Source organism: Camelina sativa, chromosome 5, assembly GCF_030686135.1.
Source record: "Camelina sativa cultivar CO46 ecotype springtype chromosome 5, ASM3068613v1".
Lineage (NCBI taxonomy): Eukaryota > Viridiplantae > Streptophyta > Magnoliopsida > Brassicales > Brassicaceae > Camelina > Camelina sativa.
The window spans coordinates 23,621,403-23,627,932 of record NC_141884.1 but is presented as its reverse complement, the minus strand read 5'-3'; the positions used below and the strand labels follow the sequence as shown (position 1 = coordinate 23,627,932).

Here is a 6,530-nt window from a genome sequence, read left to right as displayed (position 1 = left end):
CAAACAGAGATCCCATCAGCATTCCTGGCAATTTCTAAGCCTAAGAAGAATTTAGCTGGCCCTAAATCTTTGGTCTTAAATTGCTTCGCTAAACATGCTTTAACTGAAGCTACGGCTTCCTCACTATTGCTCGCTATCAGAATATCATCAACATAGACAATAAGAGCTGTATAAGAGGTACATTCTTGTTTCACAAACAAGGTATTATCTGCATATGACTGTGCGAAACCATCATCCAGTAAGGCCTTGGAGAAGCAACGATACCATTGTCTTGAGGCCTGCTTTAACCCGTATATGGACTTGTTAAGTTTGCAGATTGCATTAGGCGGTAAAACACACTTTGTCTCTGTGCTACTTGAACTGACCACATCCTGTTTCTTAGACTTCCAAGATAGAGTTGTGATGCTTCTCTCTTGATTGACCCAACGCCCGAAAGACAATCAGAGAAAAGTGCGGTACCAAATGCAAGCGTGAGAGGTTACGAGATCATTGATGAGGCTAAGAAGCTGCTCGAGGCTGCATGCCCCCGAACTGTTTCATGCGCTGACATTGTAACTCTCACCACTAGAGACTCCGTGGCATTAGCTGGTGGTCCAAGATTTTTTGTACCAACAGGAAGACGTGATGGATTATTGTCAAACCCCGATGATGTAGAGTTGCCCGGACCAGCATTTCCGGTAGCCAATTCCATCAAATTATTTGCAGCTCATGGTTTGAATACGGAAGACATGGTTACACTTATTGCTGGTGGCCACAGTGTTGGTGTCACGCATTGTAGCTTCATCCGAAATAGAATCAATGACCCTGCAATGAACAGAACATTGAGTGCTAGGTACGTATATATGCTATGATAAAATGCTACAGAACATTTCAAAATATGCACTTTTGTTTTTGTTGACCAAAATAAAAAATAAAAATACACTTTTGTTTTTAAGAAGATTTGTTATGCAAATTTGAACTAAACTAATGTCTACGATACCAAATTACTAACATACATTATTAAGCTATGTCCTTATTGAAAATATATTGTACCAAATGAGCATCAATACATATATATGACTCACTGCTACATTTATTTAGGTTGAGGGACATATGTCGTGCTCCAAATGACCCATCAGTGTTCTTGGACCAAGGGACTCCATTTACAGTGGATAACGTGATCTTCAGAGAGATTGAAGCGCAAAGAGGAATCCTAAAAATTGATCAAAACATGGGTCTCGACAATTCAACCCGTGAAACTGTGTCAATGTTTGCCTTAAACAATAAACTCTTTAGACGGAGATTTGCCAAAGCAATGAAGAAGATGGGTACCATAAGAGTTCTTACCGGACGTGTAAATGCAGCTTCTGGAACAACTCGCTGTGAGGAATAAGTCGTTGTGCCGAACAGAGCGTTGTGTCAATCAGGAAGTTGCATCAGATCACAGACGCCCGAGTTGCTGACATGGATGTGTGAGCTGACGTGGCAAGACGTGAGTGGATGTGATGATGTGTCGAGGAAAGGTGATGACTTGGCATTGAAGATAGAGACGAGATTGTACTTGGAGATATGGAAAATATTCTCTGCGATAAAAAAGGAAAGGATAAGCTTGAGCAGCAAGCAGTTTCCGTTTACTTGGAGATATGAAAAATATTCTCCGCAACAGTTAAGGAAAGGATAAGGCTGAGCAACAAGCAATTTTCTTATCCCATGATACTTGGAGATTCGCCTTCTAGGGTTTCACAAGTCGTGTATATATATTCTAGGAGTAGGCCACGAGCCAAGTTGAGCACTCTAGAATATTGATACAGTTGTAAACTTCGAAGCCACAAAAATAAGGCTTAGAAGGTGTGTTCCCAGTTTTCTGTGACGTTAATCAGGGAGGTGATTACGTGCACAGAGAATTGTTTTTTTTTTCTTTCTCTTAGATCTACACTAGTGAGAGTTTAGATAGAAAAGAGAGAGGGTGAGTTTTAATCTCTTAGCTAAAAAGAGAGAGGGTGAGTTTATTCTCTTAGATCTATACAGGTGTGTGTTTAAATTGAAAAGAGAAGAGGGGTCAGATTTATTCTTGTAACCATAAAAGAGTTTGATAAGAATAAATAGAAAAGCGTTGGCTTGGCGCGTTCCAAGTATAAATCAGTGTGTTGTGTGTCTCTATACCCTTACAATTGGTATCAGAGCGGATGCCTGATAAAAGAATTGTTTATCTTTTCAACAAGTGAGATCTTGAGACGAGGTATGGAGAATCCACAACAGTTCGTTGATGAGAACAATCCGATGATGCTTGACGCTGAGCATTATGATGATTGGAAAGCACAAATCAGATAGTTGATTCAGAGTCGTGATATGGAAGCCTGGTTCGCTGTTGAAGATGGATGGTCACTTCCAACAGTTACGAACATGAGAGGAGAAACTGTAGTAAAACCCTGTAAGCTATGGACGGCTGAGGAGAAGTTGAAGGGAAAACAGAACGCTGAAGCGTTATCTACAATTTTCAGCTGCTTGCCGATGGATCTGTTCGCGATGGGTGCAAGAGTGTATGTCGGCGAAAGAAGCTTGGGATATTTTGGAAGCCTTCTTTGAGGAAACCAGAAGGGTGAAGAAGGAAAAATCTGATGTATCACCATCCTGTCGTTTCAACAGTCAACTAAGCTCCCCTTGTTAGGAATTTGTAGTGCTGAAAAAGGTATATAAGGATAAAATGTTTGTCAAGGAATTTCTCAGAAGCTTATCACATGGATATCTTTCTCACAAATCTGATGGTAAAGGTGCTTTAAGTTCTGATGAACAGAAGGTTGATCAGTGTGTAAAATTAGTTCAGACAGATGAACTACAGATGAGAAAGAACGATCAGAAGGCTGAGGAATCATTCACTCTGAAGACTGTAGAAACTCAGACGTCTGTTCAAGGTAATGAGGGAGTACTGATTAAGAAGCAGTTCAGAAGTCTGAAGGGTGTACAACGTCAGCATCAATCTTCATCATCCAGATCTGATGCAGAGAAAGAATCTTAGAGTTCTGAATATCAAGATTATGGACACTTCCAATCAGAATGTTCTAGACTTGAAAGAAGAAGTGTGTTGAAGTGTTACAACCGTCAATGCTGTGTTCAAACGAAATCTTGTTTGACATGGAGTGATATTGATTCAGCCAAAGAAGATGATGAGAATCAGAAGTCTGTTTTGAAGCCTAAGGATGATGTGGCCGGCTTATCTGTTGAGAAACAAGTCATCGCTCTGTTTAAGGATCTGATTCTACAGAAGAAGGAGAATTATGATCTGGTGTTTGAGAAGAAAGAGCTGCTCTTTAGAGTATTCTCTCTTGAGAAATTGTTGTCTGAGGAGAAAGTTATTACGTCTCTGTTGAGACAATGTCTTGAGGGTCAGCTAAAGATTAACAAGAGACTGAGTAAAGGAGCAAAAGATCTGGACAAGCGGCTGATCACTCACAAGGGTACTATAATTGCAAACTGTGGGATGAAGAACCATGGAAGAAACTCAAGTGGTGACACAAGTGCAGTTAATGGGTCAATAGTGCTGCAAAACAGAGGTGGTGCTGTCAAACGAGCGTCTGAGTTCAACCTGCAGAAGACTAAACAGATGATTGTTGGAAACAAACTGAGAGGGAAACTGCGTCGTTGTTGGTATTGTGGTGTGATTGGTCATAATAAGGTTGATTGCTACAGATTTAAGAATCGTGTAAGTCAACTTTAAAGCCAGAAGAAGTTCCACAATGTTGGAAGAAGAGGCAATCAGGTCTTCATTAAGAAGAATGATCTGTCTTGTTATAGTGGATCTTCAAGTACCACCATTAACAATGGTTTACACCTCAAATCGATGAAAGAAACAACAAGATCGGAAGTTGAGACAAGAAAGTGGAGTGTCGGAGATATGAACAAAAGAACATGTCGCTGTTATTATGCAAGTCAGAGCCTCCACAAAGCTGCATGTTTCAAGTGATTGGATTGTACTATATCACTCACGCATCTGAAGGAGTGTCACAAAGATGTTCGAAGATACATGCGAGTAAACATCAAGAAGCGTAACATGAACTGTTATGTTGCACACTCTGTTGATGATCAACAGACTATTGTATTGAAGCACTATGGTTGTTCAAGGTACATGACTGTGAATCAAGGAAGGCTACACAACTTTGAAGAAGGCTTAGCTGACATGGTCACTTTTGGAGATGAAGCTGAAGGTAAAATCAAAGGCAAAAGTGCATCTCGGGGTAAAGATCAGCCCACTATGGTGTTGTATATCTTGCGTTTGGGAGTTGCGTCGGTCGACGCATATCTTGCGTCGGTCGATGCAAGGTTAGGTTCCTGCGTTTTGACTTAAGTCAAACGCTGCGTTTTGGGTGAAGGCAAAACCCTTAACACGATTTTTGTCTCATTCGTTTGGTTGTGGCCGTTTTTGAGAAAGAGAAAGAGAGAAAAAGCTTTGTGAGAGTTCTTGAGCGTTTTTGGGAGATTCTTGGAGGTTGGTGACGTTTCTTGGTGAGATTTGTAGCTGGGATCGTTGTGGGAGCTTCCTAGAAGCGTTTTATTCTTGTGTTTAGGTTCAAATTCGTCTTGGCAAAGGTAAGTGCATGACCATGGCTTATCTAAGCTAGAGATCTCTCTGATTTGCTTGTTATGTGTTGTTAGGCTGGTTAGATTGTTATTTGGGACGTTAGGAGGCTTTCTTGTGGCTTGGGATCGAGTTTCGTGGTTGCAGGAACGAAGATCCGGCGAGAAGCTTCGGAGGAAAACGATGCTTGGCATTGCATCGGTCGATGCAGATGCGAGGACGGCGCGCAAACTCTAGGGTTTTCGTGTTATGTCGAGCATGCATCGGTCGATGCAAGTTAACCTTGCATCGGTCGAGGTAGATCTTGCGTCGGTCGACGCAACCTCCATCTGGTGTCGGTCGATGCATGTTGGTATCGGTCGATGTAGAGTCCTGGTTTGTTATTGTTGATTGTTGAATGTTGTTTGATGGTTAGAGATGTCTCTATTGCTTGTGTGTATAGCCCAGTAGATGGGAGGATTGCCTTACTGAGTGTTTATAAAATACTCATGCATTGCAATATGTGTTTGTGGTGCAGGTAAAGGCAAAGTGTGATCGTGGAATCAAGGCAATGAAGAGGAGGATGTTCTAGGGACTCAGTTTGATGTTGTCTGGCTTGCTAGGTTGCTAGAGTTGAGTCATTAGAACATTGCTAGGTTGCTGGTTCTATGATTTCTGCTATTTGATTATTGGATATTGTTGATGTTATTATTATTGGTTATTACTGGATTATTATTGGATATGATTGGTATTGGTTATTCCGCTGTTGGTTGTGATTGTGGTTAGGTGGCTAGTGGGTATCGGACCACTAGTTGTAGTTTATTTATTATATATTATTTATTATTTTTTAAAGAAAAAAGGTCGGTCGTTTCATTTTGGTATCAGAGCCCTTACGGTTCTAGGTTTGGGTTCACTAGGTTTCTGTTGTAGATGTTTGGGATTTGCGTGCTTTTGATTGATTATGTGAGTTAGTCAATTGTGTGTGGCATGGAGTCCTAGAACATCCTCTTTGAGCCGATTGTGTGATTCCACGGTGAGTTTATGTTTCTCTGTTGTATTGGAAATTGTTTGCTTAGCCTTCTGTTCATGGTAGTGCAGATGGTTAGAGAGGATGCTGTGGCTGGTCGAGGTCGTGGACGCGGACGTGGTCCTGGTAGGGGCAGAGTCCCAGTGGTTAGTGAGACCGAGGACCAGAGTGTGACAGCTGAGGATGTTGGCGAGTCGCAGGATGTTCCGGGGGATTCCGTGAGTGTGGCAGGAGGGGGCGGTGTTGATGCTCCAATGGCCGGTGATGCTAGGGTTCCGGGTGTGGGAGTCCCAGCGGGTGGAGTCCCTGGTACTGACGTTGCGGCTTTGCTAGCAGAGGTGTTAGCGCGGTTACCACTAGCGGTACCGGTGCAGGCTTGGGTATTGCCACCAGTGGTGGCGGTGGAGCGGCAGCTAGTGGCTGCGGATGTAGGAGTCCATTCTCGTTATCTCAGCATGCTGACAGAGATGGGCCGTATTCGTACGGAGCAGTTTTCAGGAGGTGCAGATCCTACTGCGGCGGATGCATGGAGGCGAGTGTGGAACGTAACTTCCTTACTCTGAGATACCCTGAGGAGTTTTGGGTGGACATAGGGGTCCATCATTTGGTTGGTGATGCTCATATATGGTGGAGATCAGTGGCTGCTAGGAAGGTGCAGAGGGAGATGACTTGGGCTGACTTCGTCTTGGAGTTCAACCGCAAGTATTTTCCTAGAGAGGCATTGGACCGGTTGGAGGTGCAGTTCCTTCAGTTATCTCAGGGGACGCGGTCAGTGCGGGAGCTGGACTTGGAGTTCAGTCGACTTCTTTGTTATGGGGGTCGGGCTATGGAGCCTGAGGAGGCTCAGATCAGGAGGTTTTTGAGGGCTCTACGTGATGATTTGAGAGTTCACTATAGAGGGCGGAGTTATGCTACGCGTGCAGAGCTGGTTGAGACTGCAGCAGAGATTGAGGAGGATATCCGGGCACAGTC

At 43.1% G+C, this 6,530-nt stretch overlaps 1 pseudogene; it reads left to right on the top strand.

Annotated features, from left to right (window-relative positions):
* Nucleotides 1–214: 214 nt before the first annotated feature.
* Nucleotides 215–1,372, top strand: LOC104789407 (peroxidase 44 pseudogene; annotated as a pseudogene).
* Nucleotides 1,373–6,530: the final 5,158 nt, after the last annotated feature.